At 45.1% G+C, this 27344-nt stretch overlaps 1 protein-coding gene across 3 annotated transcripts in view; it reads left to right on the top strand.

Moving 5' to 3' along the window:
- The window catches only part of TTBK1 (tau tubulin kinase 1), a 291426-nt gene that overhangs the window by 237242 nt on the left and 26840 nt on the right, over positions 1-27344 (top strand). The gene's annotated exons all lie outside the window — the stretch shown is intronic.

Raw genomic sequence — 27344 nt, 5'->3', positions numbered from 1 at the left:
GTGCAAGGCACAAATGTGTTATTCTGCTGGGGCCTGGGATTTGCATATTAGTGAAAGTCTCCCAAGCATCTGGAATGGAATTCTGTTTCCCTATGATCATCTATTTGGCAAGTTTTTAGTTGTGTATATGGCATCTTTGGCTCTTACATGCAAGTAGCCATTCTATTCTTGGATGCATAACCCTATATGGATGGATGAGTACATACCTAAGCGGAAGTCCTGCAACACAAGAAGTGGTGGAGAACACCCCCATCCCATGTTTTCACCCCAGAAGTTACATGTTTGGGGCATTAAACCAGGAAGTGCTTCTGTGCACTTTTTGTCCAGAACCTGGACTTGCATAATGTGCTAACCATTGTGCCACAGATCAAGCACTGCCCAGTGCTCTCTCTAACACAACTTTTGAGGCTGAACCACTTTTTTGCATGTGTTATGATTATTAGAAAAATGGAAGGAGGGCCATGGCAGGAGGAAGCTTTTGCCTCACTGGGGATAAGGCTGCCAGCTAAAACCCAGTGCCCCTCTTTATTCAGGCCAGAAGCCACTTCAACAAACTTCACACCTACTGGCTTGCTTGTTTCTCTTTGACCCTGCATATCTCCCTTTTGTAGCTGCCTAGGGATCCAGCTTCAAAAGGAGCACTGGTGAAGTACTTAGATAATGCCTGACCTGTGGCTTAGTGGATAGAGAGCTGTGCTGGGAAGTCAGAGACCCAAGTGCAAATGCCTTCTGGTTAAGGAGGGAAGACCTCTGCCTGTGAAGGTGCCTGAGACACTCAGCAGTTGCTGCATAAACATTGGAGGGTCCTCCTCCTCCAGAGTCTTGCAGCCACTAGTCATGCCAGGCATTTCAGCTACCTACACTTTTGGCCCTTATGTGTCCACAAGGGGTGGGTACACGTAGCTGGGTGTGTATGTAGCCAGTGCGTAGCCTTCTGTGAATGCTCAGCATACATGCATAATGTGCATACTACGTGTGCATCCACCCTCCTGGGAGACAGTCTGACTACCTGCACTTGAGTGCCAAAACTGCCACTGAGATGGCCACAGGGAAATAGTGTCACCATGAAAACCAACAAATGGAACAAGGGTCACAAGTCAACACATACAAAGAGATACAGCAGGACTGTGTACTCCCAATCAACTTTTCTACTTATTTCTTATTTCTGCCTGTGGCAGGTGAGTAGCAAAGGATGTTACTTCTTTTCTCAGCCTCCTGAGAATGTACATATTTTCCAGGGGACCATTGTTTGGATTTAAAAAAGTGTGAAGTAAATGGCTCTCATGGATATCCTCTCCTACAACTCTAGTACAAATCAATCCCTTCTCTGGATCCTGGAGTGACAGGAATCATTAGTTCAGCAACAAGACATTAATGATACACTGGAAGTTACTGGAGGAAATTTATAAAGAAGTTAATTTGTAAACAACTGGAGGAGGAAAGGTTGATCACTAGCAAACAGCATGAATTATTTAAGAACAAATCATGCCAAACCAATGCAATCTCTTTTGACAAAATAAGTAGTTGGGTGGATGAAGAGAAGTCAGTGGATAGATCATACTTGGATTTTTTGAGTAAGGCTTTTGCTATAGTCCCTCATGACATTCTATTTTCATATCAGAATGGAAAGCTTCATGATTAAATTTGCAGATTACATGAACCTGAGAATGTTTGCAAACACTTCAGAAGATAGAAGTAGAATTTGAAAGGATTGTGATGGATTGGAAAGTTGGGATAGACAACAAAAGGAAGTTCAGCACAGAAAAACTGATCGAAGGTCAGCACAGAAAAATACAGAGATCGCCTGGCTGTAGGTGTGGCTTTTCTATGGCATCTGTGTGCAACTGTGTAATACATGAACTTAGGGTCAGATAGTATATATTGGCAATAGTCATTGAGACCAGTCAAATGCAAGATAATAGTAAGAGGTGCAGGTGTATGTTTTGTTTCATGTAGATTGTATCCAGCTCCAAGGCCCTCTGTATTGGTGTTAAAGGTGCACAAAAGAAGCATGAAACACACTACATACCCTGTATGTAATGCACTTTCTTCAGGAAGCTGGGCCTGGAATTAAGAAGGCTCACAATGGAAGGAAACAGTAGTGTTTGGTGGGAGCTATGTAAATGTGCTGCATCACCTCATGCAAATCAGGCTGCGTACTGTGAGAGTGTGGACACAACATAGCAACTGAACCATTCTCAAATGTCACTCATTGGGGACGGGTTCACATTTGTGTGATGTGCTGTGGCTCCAATTCCAAGGGGTGAGAGTGAAAAATCATGGAGCAGGTTCTCAAGGAATCCATTCATAAGCACTTGGAGGAGAAGGAACTGATCAGGAATAGTCAGCATGGATTCACCAAGAGCAAGTCATGCCTGACCAACCTAATTGCCTTCTGTGATAAGATGACTGGGTTTGTGGATGAAGGGAAAGCAAACAGTGGACATGATATACTTTGACTTCAGTAAAGCTATTGATATGGTCTCCCACAGAATTTTTGCAAGCAAACTAAGGAAGTATGGGTTGGATAAATGGACTGTAAAGTGAATAGGAAGTGGCTGGATCATCAGGCTCAATGGGTAGTGATCAATGGCTCAAGGTCTAATTGGCAGCCAGTATCAAGTGGAGTGCCCCAGGGGTCAGTCCTGCAGCTGGTTTTCATCAATATCTTCATTAACAATCTGGAAGATGGGATGGATTGCACTGTAGGCAAGTTCGCAGATGACACCAAGTTGGGGGAAAGTATGCTGGAGGGTAGGGCAAGGATTCAGAGTGACCTAGGCAAATTGGAGGATTGGACTGAAAGAAATCTCATAAGGTTCAAAAAGGACAAGAACAAAGTCCTGCACTTAGAATGGAAGAATCCCATGAACTGCTACAGGCTTGGGACCAACTGGCTAAGCAGCAGCTCTCCAGAAAAGGACCTGGGGGTTACAATGAACAATAAGCTGAATAAGCCAACAGTGTGCCCTTGTTGCCAAGAAGGCTACCAGCATACTGGGCTGCATCAGTAGGAGCTTTGCCAGCAGATCAAGGGAAGTAATTATTCCCCTCTGTTCTGCACTGGTGAGGTCACATCTGAAGTACTGTGTCTAGTACAGAAAGGATGTGGACAAGTTGGAAAGAGTCCAGCAGAAGGCAACAAAAATGGTTAGGGGACTGGGGCACATGACTTCTGAGGAGAGGTTGAGGGAACTGGGCTTATTTAGTCTGGAGAAGAGAAGACTGACAGGGAATTTGATAGCAGCCTTTAACTACCTGAAGCGGGGTTCCAAAGAGGATGGAGCTAGACTGTTCTCAGTGGTGGCAGATGACAGAGCAAGCTGAAGCACTGGAATGGTTACCTAAAGAGGTGGTGGAATACTTGGAGGTTTTTAAGGCCCAGCTCTACATACCCTGATTGGAATGATCTAGTTGGGGCTGGTCCTGCTTTGAGCAGGGGGCTGGACTAGATGACTTCCTGAGGTCCCTTCTAACCCTAATGTTCTATGATTCTATGAGTGAGTGCCCAGCTCAGTATGCCTCATAGTGGGTGAGTGGGGGCTTGTGTCCCAGGGGTGCTTTGGGGGCTTGTGCTTTGGGTGTCCCAGGAGGCAGGAGACCTGTGACTGGAGGCATCCTCACTTTTGTGCTTTTCCCCTTCTAAAAATGCAGTAAGCTTCAAGAGCCTGCAAACGACCTAAGTCTGCTGTTCACTTGCCTAGCTTTGTGGGGGAGGGGGGAATGCTAGGACCCAAGCTTTTAAGTTCCACAGGGCTAGCAGGACATAATAAGGAGGAACAGTAGGGTAAGGAGTGAGAACACAGCCAGTTGTTAGAAAGATAGCTTGTACTGAACAAGTAGTACAGGGGAGCTTATTAATAAAAAAGTGCCAACAAAAGGAAAAGAAAATGGCATTAGAGTTATGGCTGTGTACCTGTTGCAGCAGTGTGGGGGAAGAGGGAGGGGAGGAGGGGAGGATGGTGGAGATGAGGAGTAATGTAGTGTGGGTTGCCTGGAGGACTGACCAGATGCATATCATGGAATGTTTGGTATTTACATAAAACATTGAACCAGCTCAGAGTGAACAGGGTTAAAATAGTGTTTTCCAGGTACAGGGGTATAGGTTATAGCTGTGTTGGTCTAAGGACATTGGCAGACAATTTTCTTTGGGTGAATCTGATATCTTTTATTAGACCAATGTAAATAGTTGGAAAACAATTTTTAAGCAAGCTTTCGGGTTCAAAAACCCTTCATCAGGCTGAGGAAGTTTCAGCAGTTGGTGTGTGCTCTTCCTGGATGGAATTAAAAGTAAAGAAGCCAGAGGCTGGGCTGATATGCATACAAGATAGGCAGTCAGTGAAGATGTAGATTGAGGAGTCAATGAGTGAGAGACAGGCTGGGTGAGGGGGAGAGAAGGAGGATAGATAGTGGAGAGCTACCTGGGAAGTCAGATGTCAGGTAGGTTATAATGTGTCATAAATCCAATGTCTATATTTAGTCCATGATTTTTAGTATCCAGGAAGTTGATGAAGTGTAGTTCATAGGCTCATCTCTGGGAAGAGTTTTGTAAGTTTCCTTTGAGGATTGTAACTGAGAGATTGAGGAGAGTGGTTTTCTTGTGAGAAATGTGCCCCCACAGGTAATTGCGTATTCCTGTCTTTGATAGATTTCCGGTGTGCATTCATTCTGGTTTGCAGTTGTTGTTTGGTCTCTCCTACATATTTTCCTTCAGGGCATTTGGTGCATTGGATATTACATTTCTTGGGGTGCAGCTGTAAGGTCCGGGAATGTTGATGGCTCTGTTGTGGGGTGTAGTAATTGTGGGAGTGATGGAGCTGTGTTGGCAGGTTTTGCATTTCTTGTCATGGCATGGTCTGGATCTATTCAGTGTGTTTTGGGCCTGAGGAAGTTTGCTTCTGGTGATGAGGTTAGCGAGGTTCAGTGCTTGCTTGAAGGCTAGGATGGGTGGCTCTGGGAAGATCTCTTTAAGAATAGGGTCTCTTTCTAGGATGGGTTGCAATTGTTTGAGGATTTTCTGTATGGGTTCGAGGGAGAAGTGATATGTCATAAACAGTGGTGTGCGAATTGTGGGGGGTTTTCTTCTACAACATTAGGTGGATAATTCCAGCACACTGGGAAGTCCCACTTGTGTTAAACTACCTAAATAAGTAAATTCACCTTGTTATAACCCTTTAAAACAGTTTCCCTTGTATAACCCAATGGGTTTCCTTCTGGTCACAATCCACTTCCCATAACAATAAATGGCAACACAGCTATAACTATGATCTACCACTAGGTGGTGAAGGTGAGGCTTCTGCCGCTCCAGGGAAAATGGACTCCTATATTTCTTCCTGGTAACGCAGAGAAATAGACTCTGAACAGCTGCTGTTTTCTTTATTGGCAGATTGCTCTCTTAAGCCAGTGGTTCCCAAACTCTGACAGACTGAATACCACCAATTTAAAATGATACAGCCTTAAGTACCATCGACAAATATTTCACACACACAGGTAACAAGCTACGTATTAAAACAACATCAAAACCTTTAGTAATTGTAAAACATTGTTTTATCAGTTACGGTAGCCATACTTATAAATAAACTGAGGGGATTTGCTTTGGATGATTACATGGTAGACTGGGTAGCAAGTTGGTTCAAGGGTTGCACTCAGAGGGTGGTAGTTGATGGGTCAGTGTCAACCTGGAAAGATGCGGGCAGTGGAGTCCCTCAGGGCTCAGTTCTGTGGCCAGTGCTGTTCAACATCTTCATCAGTGATCTGGATGAAGGGGTGGGAAGCACCCTGTCCAAATTCGTGGATGACACAAAATTATGGGGTGCAGCTAACACTGTGGAGAGAAGGAACCAGATCCAGGCCGACCTAGACAGGCTGGGCAAGTGGGCAGAGAGCAACAGGATGCTATTCAATAAGGACAAGTACAAGGTGCTGCATCTAGGGATAAAGAACTGCCATCATACCTACAGGTTGAGGGGTGACCTTCTCAGCTTCACTGAGGCAGAAAAAGATCTTGGAGTCACTGCTGACTCCAGGATGAATATGAGTCGCCAATGTGATGAAGCAGTTAGCAGAGCCAATCGCACCTTGTCATGCATCTGTAGGTGCTTCACAAACAGGTCAAGGGAAGTGATTCTCCCCCTCTGTGTGGCACTGGTCAGACCGCAGCTGGAGTACTGTGTCCAGTTCTGGATGGTGCAGTTCAAGCAGGATGCAGACAACCTGGAGAGGGTCCAAAGAAGAGCCACTCACCTGATTAAAGGCCTGCAGGGAAGGCCCTATGAGGAAAGGTTAAGGGACCTTAACCTGTTTAGTCTCTTCAAGAGAAGGCTGAGAGGGGACCTTGTGGTGGTGTACAAATTCATAAGGGGAGAGCAACATGTAGTAGGCGACGATTCATAGATTTATAGATTGTAGAGTCAGAAGGGACCACAATGGATCATTGTGTCTGACCCCCTGCCCCTAGCAGGAAAGAGGACCGAGGTCAGATGACCCCAGCCAGGTGACTATCTAGCCTCCTCTTGAAGCCCTCCAAGCTAGGTGATAGCACCACCTCTCTTGGAAGCCCATTCCAGATCCTGGCCACCCTTACTATGAAAAACTTCTTCCTAATATCTAACCTAAATCCACTCTCAACTAGTTTACACCCATTATTCCTAGTCACTTCCTGGGGCGCCTTAGTAAACAACGCTTCCCCTATTCCCCGTGGACCTCTCCTAATAAATGTATAGGCGGCCACAAGATCTCCCCTCAGCCGTCTCTTGTGAAGGCTGAAGAGATTCAGCTCTCTCAACCTTCCCGGGTAGGGTGTTTCCCGAAGGCCACTAATTATGCGAGTGGCCCTCCTCTGGACCCTCTTGAGATTCCCTGTGTCCCTCTTGAAGTGTGGTGCGCAAAACTGGACACAATACTCCAACTGCAGCCTGACCAGTGCCGCATAGAGGGGGAGCATCACCTCCTTTGTTCTATTAGTCATGCACCTGCTAATGCATGACAAGGTGTGATTGGCCTTGTTGATGGTCTCGTTACACTGCCGGAGCATGTTCATCTTGGAGTCAATTATGACTCCAAGATCCCTCTCTGCTTCTGAGCTGCTGAGAAGGACACTCCCTAACCAATAGGTGTGATGGGGATTCCTCCTTCCCAGGTGGAGTATCTTACATTTATCTTTATTAAATTGTATCCTATTTCTCTCTGCCCATTGATCCAACCTGTCCAGGTCAGCCTGAACCTGCTGCCTGCCCTCCGGTGTACTAACTTTGCCCCATAACTTGGTATCATCAGAGAACTTAGAGAGGGTGCTCTCCACGTCCTCGTCCAAATCGCTGATGAAGATATTAAATAATACCGGTCTGAGGACCGAACCCTGCTGGACCCCACTGCCCACCTCCCTCCAGGCCGAGAAGGAACCATCCACCACCACTCTCTGGGTGCGGTCCCTAAGCCACTCACCTGACCGTGTAGGCATCCACTCCACAGTCTGCTAGCTTCCCAATGAGGATAGGGTGCGAAACTGTGTCAAAGGCCTTCCTAAAGTCCAGGAAGATGACATCAGCCTCAGCTTCCACATCCAGGCAGTATGTGACCTGGTCATAGAAGGCTACAAGGTTTGTCAGGCAGGATCTACCTGTGACAGACCCGTGCTGGTTTCCCCTGCTGGGCCTGCACAAATGTGTTCTTTGATTATTTTCTCTAGCATTTTCCCAGGAATAGAGGTAAGACTGACTGACCTGAAGTTACCTGGCTCATCCCTTCTCCTTTTCTTGAAAATGGGCACCACATTGGCCCTTCTCCAGTCCTCAGGGACCTGGCCGGAGCATCACGAGTGCTCGAACAGCTGTATCAGCGGCTCAGCTATGACACTGGCCAATTCTTTCAGCAGCCATGGATGGAGGTCATCCGGGCCTGCTGATTTATACCCATCCAGCTCCTCCAGGAGCGCCTTAACTATTTCAGAACTAACCGTAGGCGGACTGGTGCCCTGTGGACATCTGTCAATGATCGAGGTGGGGGAATTGGCTTGGTCGGTACATAGAAATACTGAAGCGAAGAACTCATTGAAGAGCTCTGCTTTTTTCCCCATGTCAACCACCAACTGTCCTGATTTGTCCTGCAGGGGCCCTATGTTGCTCTGAGCTTTCCTTTTGCCTGCTCTATACCTGAAGAAGGACTTTTTATTGTCCTTGATTGTTGAAGCCAGCCTGAGCTCAAGCCCTGCCTTGGCCTGTCTAACTGATTCCCTGCAATAGCGCGCCAGGGAGATATATTCCTCTTTGGTGGCTGCTCCCTGCTTCCATTGCCTATACATCTCTTTCTTTGCCCCCAGACTCTCCTGGAGTTCCCTGTTCAGCCAAGGGGGCTTTTTTGCCCCCTTACCTCCCTTCCTACGTAATGGGATAGACTCCTTTTGAGCCCCAAGGATCACTCCCTTGAGATACCTCCAACCCCCCTGGAACCCCATTTGCTCTGTGTTCCTGATTTGCATCCCCTCACTAACTAGCCTTTTAAGCTTGCTAAAGTTGGCCCTTCTGAAGTCCAACACCTTAGCCCCACTAGTTACTTTACCCACCCTTCGCTGGATAGTGAACTTGACCAAGTGATGGTCAGTATCTCCCAGGCTACCGTGAAATCACATGTTTCCCACGAGACCATCCCCTGTTGCTAAGACCAGGTCAAGCAAGGCGCTATCCCTGGTGGGACTAGACACCACCTGGGTTAGGTGGAGGTCCTGCATACAGTGTAAGAACCTCTGTGAGCGGCTTGTTTTGGCTGTCTGCTCCTCCCAGCAGATATCTGGGTAGTTTAGATCTCCCATGACCACCCCTCCCTCGCCTGTGTGGCGTCTGGTAGCTGCCCAGAGAATACATCGTCTAGCTCTTGATCCTGATGAGGAGACCTGTAGTAGACCCCCACAACTAAGTCCTTTTCCCCTGGCCCTCCCTGAATTCTGACCCACAGTGCCTCGGTGTTCCCCTCCTCCACTCCCGCCTTAATGGTGGAAGATGTATACTGCTCCTTAACATAGAGTACTACCCTCCCACCTTTTTTCCCCACTCTGTCGCGCCTATACAACCTATACCCCTCAGTGCCTACCACCCAGTCGTGTGTAGAATCCCACCATGTTTTGGTTAGTCCGACTAGGTCATACTGGGTGCTAGCAAGCAAGAGTGTGAGCTCCTCCTGCTTGTTCCCCATACTCCTGACATCTGTATAAAGACATTTTAGTCCCCCAAAGGGGGGTCTTGGTGCCCCTGTGCCTTGATGGCATGTGTTCCCTTTATTACTTACCTGGTGTGGTCTGGTGCCTTGTTTATAGCTTACCAACCCCTTAATACTTACCTGGTGCAATCTGGCATCTTGTTTGTGGTTTACCAACCCTGGGCTTTTCAACCACTGGTTCCCCGACCCTCGTTGAGCCTAGTTTAAAGCACTTCAGAGGAGATCAGCCAACCTGTGGGTGAACAGATACTTACCTCTGAGAGAGAGATGAAGATCATCATCTCCCAGGAAGCCTCCTCCCTGGAAGTGCTGGTCATCGCTGTAGAATCTGAAGCTCTCCTGAAGACACCAACTCTGGAGCTGCCGGTTGACTTCCTTGATACGGGCACCCTGGCATCTCCGGCTGCTGCCAGCCGGAAGGATGGAAGAAAATACAACCTGTACTCCAGTCTTCTTGTTCACCAGTCTCTGTTCACCAGGGCACCCCCTGGAATGACAAGGAACAATGGCCATAAGCTACTAGAGAGAAAGTTTAGGCTAAACATTAGGAGAAAGTTCTTCATGGTCAGGGTTGCCAGAATTTAGAATGGGATCCCAAGTGAGGTGGTGCTTGCCCCGTCCTTTGGGGTCTTCAAGAGAAGACTGGACAGGCACCTACCTGGCTGGGTTCACATGACCCCAGGGTTGGTGACTCTTTTCTTGCCTGCCAGGGGCAGGGGGTTGGACTAGATGGCCCACTGAGGTCCCTTCCGACTCTATGAATCTATGAATCTATAAAACAATTGGAAATTGGAAAAAAGACTGTAAATTTACCTGTCCAAAGATGCTTTTTGGGATGTCTTTAGTGAGAGGGGTGAGCTTGCTTGATATAGCACAGTATTTGGATGTTTGGTGAAATCTTGGTTAATTTCAGCCTGAGGTCTGGTTCTACATTTAGCTTCATACTGTATTTTCTTTTAATGGCAATCATAGCAGAAAATCCAATTTCACACGGATGCGTTGTGCAGAATGGAATAAAAAAATTCAATGTCCTGTCTGAAATTTGAGGTTATTTTCTCTTCTTCTGAGTCAAAAATCACCAAGATGCATTCTTCTGAACTCCAGCTGAATCTCAGCATCACATGAAACTTCTATTAGCTTCTCCCTTTTCTCAGCTGAGAAGTAGTTCGACAAACAGTTTTCTTCAAGTGAAAACAGGTTTCTGATCCAGTTTTCTTTAGTTACATCTTCAGGGAAATAGTTGCTGAAATTTGAGATTAGACCAAAGCAATACTCCTTAATGTCAGTGATCAGGTCAGGGTGAAATTTGAGTTTGTTTTCAGTGAGAAAACCATCTAATGTTGGAAACACTTGACAATTACCTCGCTCTAGTTCTGGAATAATAAACTGAAGTTTTTAACAAACGCTCTTGTTTTGTCATGAACGTTAAAAGGGGTTGTTTTCAGGCCTTGTAGACTAGCAGTCAGTTCATTGAGACATGTAAATATTTCTTCCATTTAGGCAAGCCTTGACAACCACAGCTCATCCATGAAACGATCTGAAAACTCAAAATTAAAGTTACTGAGAATAACCTGCAACTCAGAATGGAGTTCAAACAGATAGGTCAACACTTTTCCATGAGAAAGCCATCTCACTTTGGCATGGAAAAGAAGTTTTTCATGCTTACTCCCCATTTCATTGCACAGAAGAGAAAACAATCATGAATTGAGTGGCCTTGCTTTGATGAAGTTAACCCCCTTTACTGCCTGATTTAAATGGACTCCCCTAAGAGGTCAGGTCACCAGGTACATGCCTGGCCTGACCTCTTACATTCTTCTTTTCCCCCACCTTTACACCCATCCCCTATTGTGCCCTTTCTTTTCCTAATTTCTAACTATTTCCTTTTTCATTGAGAGCCTCCTTTTTACCTTGCATTATTGCCACTGTAGTGTTTCCCTTTGGCCTTTTTTCCCCTTGCTTTCTTCCCATTCCCTTCCTTTCTTTACATTTTGTTTTTCTAATTTCTACCTATTTATATTTTCACTGACATCCTGCCACACTTTTAGCTTCTCTCATTCCTGTTTTCCTGATCTGCTATTTCTTTTTTCACTGACAGCCTCTTTTCTACCTTGTATTCTATCACTGTAATGTCTCCCTTCGGCCTTTTTATTTCCTCCCTGCTTTCTTCCCCCTCCCTTACCTGCTTTGCCATTTGTCTTTCTAATTTCTACCTCTTTGCATTCTCACTGACATCCTGCCACACTTTTAGCTTCTCTCATTCCTTGGTGTCTCAGACTAGCAGAGATTCCCTATGCCTGAAGAAGGGTGATTGCACCCAAAACTTGCCAAGAACTTTTTCCCAACTACTCACCTGGTCTAAAAAAAGAAATGTACTTGGGTAACTTCTTCCCTGGTACTTGTTTTGTATGTAGTTGGATCAAATGCCAAATTTAGTCAAATGGCTGGATTTCCCTCTAGTTTTATTTCATGCTTAGAACTTCTAAGTGTAAAGCGCAGCTCTGGGAAAGAGACTCAGATTCCTTTTGTGCTGTGAAGTCACAAAATCATATGCTGGCTCTCAGGTGAAAACTGTAGTTCAGAAGGAGAGAGGACCTGTTCTGCTTGCTTCAGTATAGAGGGAAGGTGAACTGCTTAGAAACAGCAGTTCAGATAAAGCTGTGAACTGTCAACAGCCAGAGTAGAGTTGAAGGCCCTTCCTTCAAATAAAAAGTCTTTGTGGGACTTGGATTTTAGGCAAGACTTGTGTCTATACTAAGTCTAACTGCTCCAACTTCTGACAGTGGCCCCATTACAGTGTACTACCCAGGGCAGCGTTGTCCAAATGGCAGCCTGTGGGCCACAGCCATCTGGCAAGGGGTTGATACATGGCCCCTGAGCTCCTGCTTGTCTGCTGCTCCCCCATCTCTATTGCTGCCACAGCAGCCAGAGTCTCTGAGCTCTTCTTCCTCCGACTTCTGTTCCTGTCCCAGCTCCTTGGGGGAGCAGGGCCAGGCAGTCGAAGGATGCTGCATGTGGAGCCAGAGGTGATCCTGGCTGCCTGTGAAGCAAGAGAAGGCCATTCTGTCTGCACTGTGCTTATGGCTCAAAGGGAGGTTGTGCTACAGGCACAGTGAGGGGAAGCCAGGCTGCTCATGCTGTTCATGTGGCAGGGCGGAACTGGGTTACTTGCACCATTGGTACGACAGGGGTGATGTTCACATGTGTCCTGCCATCCAGAAGTTGGACAGCCCTGACCTGGGCATACTCTTGAGTTTTTGCACAACCAAGTTACTGATTTTATGAGACTAGAAGTGTTGTGTGTGTATCAGCATGGATGCACCTGCAGAACTGTGTGATTACGCTGGGTCTGGCACGAGAGAGCATATGAGCACAAGTGACTGTTTCTGTGTGAGGGGGATATTGTGAGTATGCATGAGAGGAACAGCACCAGGGCTACTCTGGGCATGTATGTATGTCCCCAGATGAGAGAGATGGGAAGTGTGCATGGATGTTGCTGTGGGATAGCTGGGGTGCAGAAAGGAATATACATGGAGTCATTATGTTAATTCTTTTGAGAGTGAGCTCTGTATTCTTGGCCTGACTCTTTCTACATTGTTTGACAATAGTCCAGTTGCAATGAAAAGTGAAAGCACGGTGAAAGAACAAGGAGCAGTTCTAGTCTCTTCACCCGGGTTATGTTCAGTGAAGCTAACACACAGAATGGTGGATGGAAGAATGTGTTTCTGGCCACCTGTGTTGCTGAGGAGGTGGCTGTTGTGTTTGAAACCAGTAGTTCTGTGCAGGTACAGTGCATGGCTCCAACAACAGTTCATGAGACTTTAGTTTAGGATTTTTAAAAACATTTGTGCTTATTTCATGGCTAATGTAGTAACCAACTTCAAACTATATTATGCAGCGACATTCCAAATAAAACTGTATAAACAGTTTTAGAAGCAAACTCCATAGCAATAATCACTAAACAGGATAAAAATAGAATGTGAAAACCAGAATTGCTTTGCATACATGAAAAATGACAAAACATTTCAAATACTCTCAGCATGAAAGCACTCCTATCAAAGTCAATGATTCCTAAACATGATTCCTAAATTTTTTTTTTTCAAATTGGCTGGTTAAGTTCTCTGACACTTCATAGTGGTAACACCCGATTTCCAGTTCTGTATTCAGTAAAAGTGCAAAGGTGTGTGCACTCATGGATATCAGCGACAAAGTTACCTCTACAAGCCTTTGCGTACATTTGCCTTTCATGTATCACATTCTTTATCCTAGCTAATGTGCTCATTACTGTATAAGATTTAAATGCTACTTGAACATTTTGCTATCTAAAAGAAAGGCACCAGAAGGAGAGGGCACACTAAACTGAAGGCAGTAGTAAGCTATTTCAAATCCTCCTTGTCACTTTTCTCCAGATATAAACTGTTAAGGTGCCTAGGATGCCAAGGGCATTTGGTTGACATATATCCAGTGGTTCCATGGAAGAACTGATTCCTCAAGACGGGTTTGCATAAGAAGGCACCTTGTGCGCTAGGATCAGTAGTTTGGTCTGTGTCTAAGGAACATCATGGGAGAAGGCCTGAAGCCAGAAGAAGGAGGAAGAAAAGGGATAGAATCATTGACAAAACAGACAGTACAAGGTAGGATGTGAAAAGAGATGCAGAGGCAGAGCTGTGTATATCCTTGAAGATTATGTTTAAATTTGATCTCAAGGATTGAAAGAGGGGAGCAATGTGAGAATGGGACAGCGAGGGTGGGAGGAACAACAAGGATCCAAGTATGATCCAGAGCAGAGATATATTTCAGCTGTTGGGAGAGAAGACAAGGGTAATGGAGAAAGAAAGGCAAGAACCGTGGAGGCAGAAAGTCCAGAAATTGGTGAAAGCTTGGGTATGTGGGATGAAGGAGAAGGAGGAAATGCAAGAGGACTGTAAGGTCCCAGTGCTGGGAAATGGGGAGTTTATTGGTCAAATCACCTGAAGCATCTCCCAGAGGTCCTCCCAGCCAGTACTGAGGAAAGGCAAAACGTGTTCTTTGGCTGAGCCATCTGAATAGGCTGTGGCAGGAGGCTTGGTGTTCCTGCTGGGGTAGCTTAGGCTGATTGCAGTCATCTGACCCAGGACCAGGGCTAGGCTTAGGGAGGATATGAGCCCAGACCCTGATAAGAGCCAGCAGTAACATCTAGGGAGCTGCTGAAGGAACATCACCAGATCAGGAAGGCTGCAGCTCAGGAATGCCAGAAAGGAGAGTGCAGTTGGCAGCAGTCTGGAGGTTTGGGAAGGAATTAAAGGGAAGGAAGAGGCTCCTAGGGATGCAGGGAGGGGTCCAGAGCCTTAATTAAGGGGCTAAGAGTGTGGGACCAGAGTGTGTCCAGGAGCCTATTGAGAGGCTGAGTGTATTGATGAGCCCAGATGAAGGGGCTGAGTGTATGAGGATAAGGAATGAACAGCAGTGGGGAACAACAGCGAGTGATTACATCTGTGAGACTTGGGGTATGGTGTAGGGGCAGAATGGAGTCATGCAATTAGCCCATAAGACAATGACCACAGACAGCTGGTGGTCATTTGAGAAAGCAATTTGAGCAGCCCTGGGACATCCTCCTTCACATAAAAGTAAAAGATATCAAGGTGTGGCAAAAGACTGTAGGGGTGATTGCCCACAGAGAATGAGGGCTGAAGGGACTCCAGGGACTTTATGGCCACCCCTGGAGATGACTCTGTCACACTGGTCACTGTGCTTTGTAGGAACTGCTGTGTCCTCAGTCTAAACTTTATGTGACTAAGATGTGAATAATGTTGGTGAGGACTGCCCATCCAGTAAAGTTATGCCATTCTCTTTCCAGAAACAGCTAAGTAGTACCCATGGCAATTCCTGCCAACTGGATATCATGAAACAGATGGAGTCACAGCCAGTAAACAGCTGGAGTTATAACCAAAGGGCAGGCAAAAGCCATCCATGGGAGAGCTGATATAGTTTTGGCCACCTCTGTTTGCTTCCCTCCTTCCGTTGGTATTCTCACACTCTTGTAAGGCCTGTGCCCATGCTCTTGGCTCCTCTGGGCACTGATTAAGTAGATCCACCTCCAGGAGCAGCATAGACAAAGCTAGAACTGTGAGCTGTCATCAGATGGAAAACTTTGCACTGACTTTCCTAACAACCCTATGTTCAAGCTAAACAGGATAGTGACAGGATTGAGGACCCTTTCTATAAGAATATCAGCATACCTTGTCTGATGAGGCCAGAGGTATTAGACTAGATGGACCAATGGCCTAATCCAGGTTAACATCTCCTATATTGTGAGGTGCAAAAACCAAAAAGAACAAGATTTTATTCCTCTCTAGAAAATACATGATTTTCACGTGCTGATCTCTCTCTTTTTTTTTTTTGCTATGCTCACATTTACTTTTAGTAGATAGCAGGTGCTTGAGATATAGTATTTATTAAATGTACACTTTAGAATAATCAGTGGCAGGGATGTCCAACTGATAGCCCATGAGGCACATGCAGCCTGCAAGGGGTTAATACCCATCCCACACACTCCCACCCAGCCACTGCTCCTCTCACCATTTCTGCTGCTGCTGCCAGGGTCCCAGAGCTCCCCCTCCATCCTCTATTTTCTGCTTCCTGCCCTTGCTCCAGGAGGTGGGGATGTGGGAAGGGGTGAGATGTGACCTGCATGGTGTGTGGCATATGGCTGCTCAGCAGTTGGGCAGCCCAGGTCTGGGGTATCAAAGACAGTTGTTATTATAAAAGAATTGGTGTGAACATGTGGATCTTCATCCACCATCAAAAGTAAATATGTCATTAGCTAGTTCTTTAGCAGAATTTTCATACTGTTCTGAGACCTGTGGCCTAATTATATGATTGGGTTTGGGTAAGATGGGAAGTTTCAAAATTTCCACCGGGCTTTCTGGAAGAAGCAGGACTGTTTGTTAAAAAATGAAAGTGTTTTATTTTCTGAAGGCTTTGTTCTTCTGGGTAGGTTGGGATTTTGTGGCTGTACCTTTATGAACAGGATATGATGGGCAGGGATTTCTTTGATTTGTTGTTCATAACTTACCATAGTTATCCCTAATAGCACCCAGACCTTACCTTATGCTGTCATTAATTCAAATCCTCACAGGAACTTTTTTTCCATCAGATTGTTGCCTGGGAATCTAGGGAAAATATGGGCATGCTTGTAGGGCTGGCTAACTGAGGTTTGTGTGTAGACATAGGCACGGTCTTTGATCCTGTGTTGTCAGTGCTCACATTTAATGACACCATAGCACAGCGGGGCTAACATTAAATTATTGTGAAAGGTGGTTGTGTTTTAGTTTTATGTTAGTTCTTTTCTTGAACTCTCTCATCTTGCCCTACAGCAAACTGCATTTGAGGTGCAAATTAAATTAAAAAAAAAAAGACAAGGCCATGTCCTGACTCTGAGCCCTCTCACTCATGGAACTTCAGCTTGGCCTCGCTTGAAAGACTTGATGTTGCTTACGCTGTACGTGCAATATATTCTATTGGATATCACTGGGGAGCAGTGCATAACTACAAGCGCCAAATCTAACCAGAGAAAATCCAATTGATTGGTTGATGATGTGAAAGCATTGCAGTCATTTCTTTCTCTTCCATCAGCAGAAGTAGTGACAATCCTACCAAGGACTAGAGGTGGAGCGACCCACGAGTGGACAGCTATAGCTCTAAAACAGTGCTGAGTTTTCCCTACATTTGTATTCTGCATTGCTTGGCTAGGCAGAAGGAAGCAAACTGGGAGGACTACTAGAATTGCACCGAAGACAGGAGGAATGGGATACAAAATGAAAGTGGCTTTCTCAATCTTTTCTGACATTTTTGCCTTCGTCCACCCTTCCTCTCCCAGGTACTCTGAGAGTACCTAAATGACCATTCCTCAGTGCTGAGACATGGAACTGTGCAGGGCCATGGAGCTGTGCAGAGCAGTAGGTGGGCTGCTCATATCCAGTTAGACAGATTGGAAGCAGGATGTATTTGCTCTGCCCATAACTCGGTTTAACTCTCCCCATGATACCTATTTGATTGCAGTGAGTGATAGCTGGCTCTCAACTTTTTCCCAGAGCTGCAGAGCTCCCTAGCTGATGTGATCTGTTTATGTAGGCCCAGGCCTCAAGTGCTCTGAGGGTTACAAGTAGATAAGGTAGTGGAGTACCCATAGATCTATGCATTAAACACCCATGTTCTTGTAACAAAGTGGAAATATTTCATGCTATATCCATTGATTTCTCAGCAATTTGGCTGAATGAATTAAGTATTCAAGGTCATTTCATTAAAGGGGACCCAGCCTTTGTAACAAGCTCCATAAATGGCCTCACCTATCCCAAAAGGCAACTTTACCTTAGTACAGTGGTTAAGCACATAAATGTTCCTTGGACACGTTTTATGGGCTGGATGCAGGAACTCCTGGGCAATGTTCTTGGGTCTGTGGTCAGACTTGCTGGTCAAAACAATCCCTTGTGGCCCATGAAGTACTTTGCTTATGTGGGTGCTACACAGAACGTAACTCATAAATATTGTAGGTCCCTCACATGGAATAGATTCAGTCTGCAAAGCTAGTCTTCACCACCAGTGAAGACCCTATTCAGGTCCCTGAACTTGTTCAGCATGGAACCTCATTGTGAGAATTGCAGGTGACTGTTGGCATGCTTATCTCTTTCAGTCATGCCATGCCAAAACATGCTCGCTTAGTGTCTAGGACTCTGGTCTATACTAGTGATGTAGTATGCTTATATGAGTAAGTTTTTTTTAACGCAGTGTTCACAGCATGCTAAACTGAAAAGCAATTTGCAGCCCTCTTCCCCATTCAACTCCCACCCAATCGGCAACTGAAGACTGAGCAACTGTTATCTTACTGAAATGGCTGATGTGGTAATTCCACACTGCCTGCTTTTCAAACAGTTCCCAGTTCACCTTGTCCCCCAGAATTGAAACATGGTGGGCACATCTACACATGCCATTAATGTGAAGCAATACACTCTAGTGCGCATTCTTTTGGAGTTTATTGCTCCGGTGCCATTTGAATGTGTGCCCAGGACCACAGCTTGTTGAGTTGGGTCAGAGCAGTCCCAGCTGGGAGGGGATCCCGAGGATCAACCTGCCAGCCCGGGGCTGCTTCCCCCACCTAGCTCAACATTCTGTGGAGGGGCTGGCTGGGGTAGAAGGGTGCTGTAGTGCAGAGATAGCTGGCAGGCAGCCCCCACACTGAAGTGCTCTTGCGCCTTAGCCAACTGGGGCAGCGTCTACACATGCACTGTTACAAAGTAAAAAACTCCACAGCAGGATAGTACCTGTATTTACAAGTGCTGTGGAGTTAATTATTTTACTCCAGCCTAATAGGGGCACACGTGTAGATGCGTGAAGTTTAGTGGGCGCATCTACATGTTCATTAATGGGTAGTTATGGTGCTTTAAGTTTAGTAATTGTATAATCAAGTACTAAATCAGTGTGCAGTAACCAATGTTACTGCGCAGTAGCTCTGGTGCATGCCTTTTTAGTGATGCTACTGAGTGGTAGCATAATAATACTGCACAGTAACATATTAGCATTGCCTGTGCTGTGATGCACTACTGTGCAGTATTATTAGGCTTCTGTGATGTGCTACTGCACAGGTAGCTTCTTGTGTAGACACGCCCACTGCGGAACTAACTAGACTACTCTGCAGTAAACATCTTGTGTAGATGCACCCTGAGTCTCCAATAAGGGTACCCTGAATGAGGAAATATACAGTGGTGTAGGCAGTAAAAAGTAATAGTTAATTCACAGGCCAGAAGATTTAATTAGTATTCATGAGGCAAGTTGTAAAACCTCTATGGAGGAGCTTGTCAGGATGCCATACCATGGAGTTAGTGTAATGATTTTAGCAGCAAGCATTTGCTCAGTTCAAATAGTGGCAATTTCTCATAGTGTCCTGGAGCTGAATGTTGCCTGTGTAAGAGATGTGTGAATGACCTAACTGCAGTGCTGAACTAAGTGGTGCCAGAGGATCAGAAAGGATGCTCTAAGGTGACCTGAAAAGCCAGTTCCTGGTAGCCAAGGGGAGGGACTTCTGTCTCATTTGTGTTTGCATGTAACTGGGGAAAAAACAGATGAGCTCACTCCTCCAATGAAAATCTAGTTGTAAACTCTAGAAGTGTCTATAGAGTTTGTAGGCAGCGTCACATGATATTAGCCTGGTTATTTGTAGACACCAAACTGTGTGTAAGCCCAGCATAGAACAAAAACATTTACCACCTGCCAGCGAAGATATCAGCAGCATGCACATCACAAACCAGGAGCGAGTCAAGTCTTTGCCTGACACCTTTTCCTCCACTCTTCTTGGTCTTTTTCAGTTGGAGGAGGACAGGCATTCTCAGCACTCCCTCCCGAGGTACAGCCCCCTGAGAAGACTGGCGTCCTCCGTTTTCTCCTCCTCAACCCTGGAGACAGAACACTACCCTCACCTTGGTGGCACTTTCATACAGCGCAGCCGTTCAGCGGAGAGCAGCCCTGTGCGCATGCCCCACCGCAGGCACATGCCCCTCACAGCAGGAAACCACAGACTCATGCCTTCTGTCCTCCGCATTTCCAGGTCCCAGCTCCAGCAGGTGTGGGCCCGCTTCACACATAAAACATAGTTGGTACAGGGGAAAAGCAGCCTCCCTAGTGCAATAATAAACCCCTCCTGCCCGCAGTGTGTCACCACTTAATGCAATACTAATTCCCAGACAACATTGGCATAAGGTACTGTAACTTCTGCAGCCCCTGCAACAAAACCCCAGCAAGAGAACACCAAGACTAAGAACATCCTCATTTCTAATCCTTCAACCTGCTGGGCCAGGGTTTGCAGTCTGGCTGGAGAAGACACAACACATGGTGAACAAGTAATGTATTAAAGAAGATTTAACTATCAGGGTTCCTCTCTTAAGTCCCTCAGTGGCATCCTGGCACCCCAGGGTGGGGAGTACTGGACTGGCTCACTGAGCACATATAAACAAGCTGCAGATATTTTAAAATTAGAACCAGAGTGGAGAGGTCTCATAGATATTGGAAAGTTGCTTCCCCGGTACAATTCAGTTTGGTTTTGCTCTGGTTGGAATGTTATAGTTGGCCAAATCTGTAGGCCATTTTTCTCAATCCAGATTCAGACAAACTCCCACTGAAAATTTGCCTGAGTCAGAACCTCAGAATCTGAACCTCCCCATGAAATCCTGGTCATATATCTCTGTTGCTTTGGCTTTCCAAAATTCGATTGTGTTTGTTGCAGATTGTGTTCCACATAGGGACTCCACATTTCTGCTCCTCTGTCTTCATCTTTGCTGTGAGATGGTGTCCTTGCTTGACTGTTCTCCAGTGCTAATCTCCTTCAAATCTGTCCTTCCCCAGAAAGTCTGACTGTCAAACATATAAAAATAATAAGGATTTCTTATTTAGCTGTAGATCACTGTATTTTAAAAAATACCTGAAGCTTGAGGCACATCTAGCTTCTCATGAGCGAACTAATTCTGCATCATGGTCTTGCTTGTAAATTCTAGTAGTCACTTTGATTTCACTTTGGTATAACTTGGAAATGATCTGGTGATTATACTGGTCCCAAAATAGCTGTTTTTAGCTGTCAGGTAAGGAAAAGAAAGGAATTATAAATAAAGTTCTGCTACTTCTTTCGAACCTCTGAGTGGTTGTCATACCGTTCTGTTATCTCTGGATAACCAATAGGCCTGGATAAACATTATGGCTTATATTGGGCTGTTTCCAGTTTTCTTTGTCTTACTCATTGGATCTGGTCTCTTGTGAGAGTTTGGCTCCAGTATTTGTTGTACTGAGTCCCAGGAGACCCTGTTCAAAAACAGTGACTGGAACTTCAGAGACCAAAACATATCAAAGTTGACTTAAATTGCTACCAGAATCCTCATTTCATCTGTTACCATACTCTGTGAGTTATATTGCCCTTTCAAGTATGGCTGAAGTTTAAGGCACAAGACTGGATTAACATTCACTGCAGCTAAGTGAATTCAATTACCATCATCTATTTCATTGACCTTCTGGGAGACAATGAGATATAATGATGTGAATGGATACTGAACTTAAATTAGAGGTGGGGGGTCTTTAGTTATGCTAAAGGGCTATAAGAGTGCTATGAGCTGGAGAAAAAGGCCACACAGAAAGAACCAGGGTGTTGATAAGAAAGAGATATTGGAGAATTCAGACAAAAGAGAAAATCTCATTGTTTCCACATCGGATCAAGTGGGCTGTTAAAAGATAGATACTACTTCTAATACCAGTGTAGTACTGAGTAGGGAGAATGAGTTATAACAAATGCTTCTTTCTGCATTATGTGTTTCATGTGTCTCATGAAAGAAGTGATAGTTTGGGTTTACTGTAAGGATGTGAGTGTATATGGCTCTTTACCTTCAGTTTCACCATTAGAAAAGCATTGACTAGGCCAGAGGTATTAAACTACATGGACCAGTGGCCTAATCCAGGTTAATATTTCCTATATTGCTAGGTGCAAAACCCAAAAAGAACTACTTTTCGCTCCTCTCTAGAAAATAAGTGATGATTTTCAAAACATGTTCTCACCTCTTTTTTTTTTTTCTTTTTTTTTGCTATTCTTACATTTACTTTTAGTAGATAGCAGGTGCTTGAGATATAGCATTTGTTAAATGTACATTTTAAAGTCATCAATCCTGGATAACTTTTATCCGAAAGTTTTTAAGGAATTGGCCAAGTAGTTCTCTAGAACATTGCTATAAATTTTAAATCTTGGAAAGCCAAGGAGGTTCCATTCAATTCAAAGAGGCCCAATTTTGCCCATCTATAAAAGGAGTAAGCAGGTTGATCAGGCTAATTACAAACCTTTAGCCATTAATCCCAAAATAACAGAATAGCTGATATTCTACCTTCTCTATAAGCATTAAAGGATAGTAAAATGTCAGTTGCTTTGGTTATATGTAAACTAGAACTAATTCTTTGTCAAGATTACAAGCCTGATTGACATTAATATGCATATGATTTTGTAAGGCTTTTGATACAATATTTCTAAGCAGTCTGATTAAAATATTAATTACTGGATTTAAAATGATTCTCAAAACATATTTATAAATGGGACATCTTCTACCAGAGGTGTAATAGGGCAGCTGAGGCCCAGGGATAGTGACAACACATGGAGGCAGCAGCAACTTACAGCTGTTGCTGTGCCACCAGCATGGTTTTGTATCTGTGGCAGCAGCTGTTTGTTACCTGTATTTTTCTGCCCCCTCCATACCCCCAAGTCAGCACCCACGGCTGCTGCACCAGTCACCCTACCTTAGTTACACCCCTGTCTTAAAAAATAGAAATGTTTCTGATTGTGTTCTCCAGGAGTGTGAGCTTAACACTGGGTGCATCTACATGGGCACTTTACTGTGGAGTTGACTAACTGGTTCTGCAGTAAAGTGTCACTGTCTATACATGTGCTGGTATTAGGGCACAGTAAATTAACTGTACAGTTACAGGACAGTACTGTATCTTACGGCAGAGTAATTAAGTGCAGTGAAACGCACGTGTAGACAGTGTCAGGTGCTGACTGGGGCACGAGGGTACTAAAGTGAGGGGGCTGCCTGCTGTACACTCCACACTTCAGTACTCTCATGCCCTAGCCAATCTTTACTCCTCCTGACACCACTACCTGGAGCCTGGGACTGACCCCTGAGCCTGCTGGCAGCCTGGGGCTACCCTGCCCCAGCTCAAACTGCTGCTTTCCCAGGCACATGTGTAGACACTGTGCCTGGAAGCAGCTGACTTTGGCTCAAACTGCACCAGAGTTTATTGTGTCGTATTAAGTTCATACGTAGATGTTCTGTTCTGTATCTTTAACCAAGGTCTAGAACAGTGGTTCTCAAGCAGGGTGCCGCAGACTCTCAGGGCACTGTGCAACCCTTTCACAGGTGCTGCAGCGTGGGCAGGGAAGGACTGCAGCAAAAGTGAGTACTTCTGGTTGCTTTAGGCAGAAGGCACCTGGGGCAATTTCATCTGGATGCAGCAGTGGTGGTGGCAGCATCCCGGTTGGGAGCCACTGTAGTAAGCTGAGGTTGTGCAACAGTGGTTCTCACCTGGAGGTACTACCAACTTAAAAAAGTTGTGAAGGGTTGCCTTGAAACTAGGAAGATTGCCAACCATTCATCTAGAACAAAATCTAAGAATTATTGCTGAGAAAGTTGTTTGTAATGGCAACGATTTGTGTTTTGTTAAATAATGATAAGTATAGGTCTGTTCTACAGAGAGACCTGGGTCATTTGGTAAGCTGGGCACAGTATGTCCTTTATACAGTCAAGTGCAAGTCTGCATCTCAAGATACAAAGAACATATGTTACACCTCAGGGGTGTGTGTGTGTGTGTGTGTGTGTGTGTGTGTGTGTGTGTGTGTGTTTGGGGTGCTATTTCCTGGAAAATGGGAAATCTGGACAGGATTAGGGAGTTATGGTAGATAACGAGACAACCATGAATTCCCCGTGTGATGGGGTGGACTAAAAGGCCTAACATGAACCATAAATGTATAACCAGGGGATATTGAGTTAGAGCAGGTGTGATATTACTTCTGAAAAATGGATTTGGTGAAACCACTAGTGGATATTATGTTCAATTCTGGAACACACTTTTTGAGAAGGCATAGAAAAATTAGAAAATGTTAAGAAAGGAGTTGTAAGAATGATATGAGCCTCATGGTATGATGAGGAAGGAACTCAGTCTAGTTAGCTCATAAAAATAAAGGTTAAGAGTTGTCATTTTCACTATCCCTAAGCACAGACTTTTAGCCATCAATCCCAAAATAATGGAATATGTGACTTGAAGTCCATTTACAAGCATCTGAAAAAGGAAGAATGAGTGGCCAGCATGTATGTGCTAAAAACAAATCATGTCAAACAAATTTGAACTCCTTCTCCAACAAAGTGCTTGACTGGGTGAGTGAAGGGAATGCAGAATCTGTAATGTACGTGGACATCAGTAAGGCTTTTGACAAAGTCCCACATGACTTAATAAAAAACATTGGAGAAATGTGGACTAAACTAAATTACTGCAAGGTGGATAGACAAGTGGCTCAATAATCACAAGTAAAGGGTATTTATATGGATCAATATATAACATATATCAATTATATATAGATCAATATCAGAACAGTAGGATATTTTGAACTGTACAAGGGGAGGTGTAGAGAACTAAGCATGTTTATTTTACATGGAAGATGATTAAGGAGTAACATGATAGTAGTCTTCAAATATCTGATATGCTGCCATAATGAAGAGGGAAAACCCCCTTTCTGCCTCTCTGCAGAAGACAGGATGTGTACAATGGCTTGAAATTGCATCGAAGTAGGTTTTGACTGATACCAGGAAACATTTTATCACTGAGTAGGAGTAGGAGAATGAAGCAAAGCAGAGCTCCACAACCAATCTGGTTATGAAATAAGGTTGAAGAATGGGACAAGTTTATGGAGAGAATGGTATGAATGTAAGAGAAATTCTGACTTTCCAATTAGGATGTGTGATATATGGAACTGTGTTTGCAATCTTCAGATTGCAGTGTAGAGTAGAAGGCGTTTGTTTCTTCCATGCTTTGGGGCTTTGCTGGTTGCTTCCTGGGGCCAGGGAGGACGGTTTTCCCCTCCTGCTACTACAGGTGGCAAGGTATTTTTTTCACCTTCCTCAAAAGCACTGGTTGTGACCAAGGCTGTAGATTTTGACTGGGGTGTGCTGATGCCTCTCCTGGGACATAAAAATCCCAAGCTAGAGGGTCTTGCTTCTCCACCCAAGGTTAGACCAATGTTACATTTGGGATCACAAAAGAATTTTACCCCATGGATAGATTAGCATGGACTGTGATGGTTTTTGCTTTCCTCTTTAGTAGAGGGTATGGTCCTCTTCACTGGCTCTGTGGAGTGCATTTTAATAAACCACTTCTTGTTCTTAAAGGGACAGGACAATTGGACAGTGCCTTTCTTCCCCTGCTTTACCTGGGGCATGTTAAAAGGTACTTTTGATGGTTTGGGCATTATGCTTGGTTGTAGTGCATGAGGGTTGTTTGCAAAGTTTTTAAAAACAGGATAAAATAGGGGTGCTCAATTTCTGGCCCATGAGCCAGATCTGGCCCACAGCACATGTCATCTGACTCATAGGGTTCCCCATGGGTCTGGAAATTGGGCAGCAGGGGAGTGGTACCATTGCTACCCTGCTGCCAAATCTCTGGACTCACAGGGAGTCCTAGGCCCTGCGCTCTGGGTGGGGCGCCTAATCCCAGTGCATAGGACCCCTGGGACTCAATCCTTGTGTGCGGGGGAGAGGGAGGGGTGGAAAGGTTGGGGCAGTGGCAGTCACCCGGGACCTAATCATAACATGCAGGGGACAGGAGGGGGTGGCACTGGAGCCCTGGGACCAATCCTGGTTTGGGGCAGGGATGATGCAGTGCCAGGCCTCAGCGCCTGATCCAGCATGCACCACTCATCTGGCCCATGGGACCAAAAGTTTGAGCACTACTGGACTAGGCGATTGAAACAGATTAATTGTTAAAAGTGTAGAATTTGAATAGACAGTTGCTAATTGACATAATCCTGCTACTGTGCTATAGTGATATGAGTTTTTAACATTAGTGCATTTTCAGATTTTTAAATATATTCACCAACTACACTGACCAATGTCACTGGTTCCACAGTGGCAAAGGAAGGATAAGATATATAGCCAATAAAAAGACATTGCACCTATATTTTCTTTTTATATTTACATAATTATAATAAATGAGTACCAAAGAAACTATTTACAATGCCAAAAACTGATATTAAATAGATGTAAACATTTAAATAGTGTTCATAAATTGATTTTTACATCTCATTAAAACAATTTGCAGTCTGGCAACATCTAAGGATTTTATTGTCCTAGTTGTATTTCCCCATATGCTCAGTACCTCCCTTATTTACTTACATCAGAAAAAAATCTGTGGCTACAGCTTGAAAACTAGTGTAAAATTCACTATCTACACAGTTAGTGTGTTGAGTTTTCTAAACCGTGCATCTGCAGTGTCTAGAAACAGGGCTGCTTGGTTTCTAAGGAAATTATTCTTTCATTATTTTTATATGCCCCATTTTGTGTACTATGTCTTTTCTATTAATATCCAAAATAAAGGATAAATAAGTGTTTATTCCTCTTCCTCAAAGTCTCATTAGTAAAGGCACACTGTTGTGGCCAAGATCCAATGTACTCTTTGTACCCATAAATTCATATAAAATTTTATTAGGGCTGTCAAATGATTAAAAAAATTGATTGTGATTTGTTGTGTGATTAAAAAAATTAGTTGCAGTTAATTGCAATTTAAATCTCACAGCTAAAAACTCAAAATTATGCGCAGAAAAACTCAAAATCATGCAAAATTATGTATTTACTTTGTATAGTTGGGGGTGGGTATGGGGAGTGTGTGTGTGTGTGGGGGGGGGAATTTGTGAAGGTGTGGGGGGCTGTGAGTGTGTGTGGGGTTTGGAGCCAGGGGGCCTGGAGGCCAGGGAGGGGGGACCCCCACACACCGTGGCAGGATGCGGGGTCCTGTGGGTCAGGAGTGAGGGACAGCAGCAGGAGCATGGAGGGGAAGGGGTGGGAGGGGGGCAGATCGAGGCCCCCATGGTGAGGGAGGGAGTTGGGCAGGGGCAGGGCCTAGGGTAAATGTCACCCCAGGGCTGGTGTGGGTTGTGGGATGAAGATGTGGGAGGCTCATCCAGGGGCATGGGGGGGCGTGGCTCCCCACCACTGTGTGCACCCCCAGGGAAAGCATGGTGGGCATGTACCCCCCTGGATTTGTGCATTGGGCAGAGGTGGGCTGTGGGCTGGGACTCTGCACCATGCTGCCTTTGCCCTGGGAGCCACATGATGCCATGTTGTGCCTCCTGTTGCCAGGTGGGCAGGGGACATATGGCCAGCATGCAGCACTGAGCCCCAGCCCACAGCAGGCAGCCTTCCTCTTCCCCATGCACAAATCTAGGGCACATGTGCTCCCCATGCCTCCCCTGGGGGTGCACACAGTGGTGGGCAGCCATGCCTCCCCCCCGCGGCTCTATCATACAGTCTACCCTGGCCTCGGGGTCCCATTCACCCCAGCCCCTGCCCCACTTCTTCACCTTGAGGACCTTGATC

Source organism: Alligator mississippiensis, chromosome 1 (assembly GCF_030867095.1).
Source record: "Alligator mississippiensis isolate rAllMis1 chromosome 1, rAllMis1, whole genome shotgun sequence".
NCBI classification, from domain to species: domain Eukaryota; kingdom Metazoa; phylum Chordata; order Crocodylia; family Alligatoridae; genus Alligator; species Alligator mississippiensis.
The sequence above is the reverse complement of the archived record's forward strand: the minus strand, read 5'-3'. Positions and strand labels throughout refer to the sequence as shown.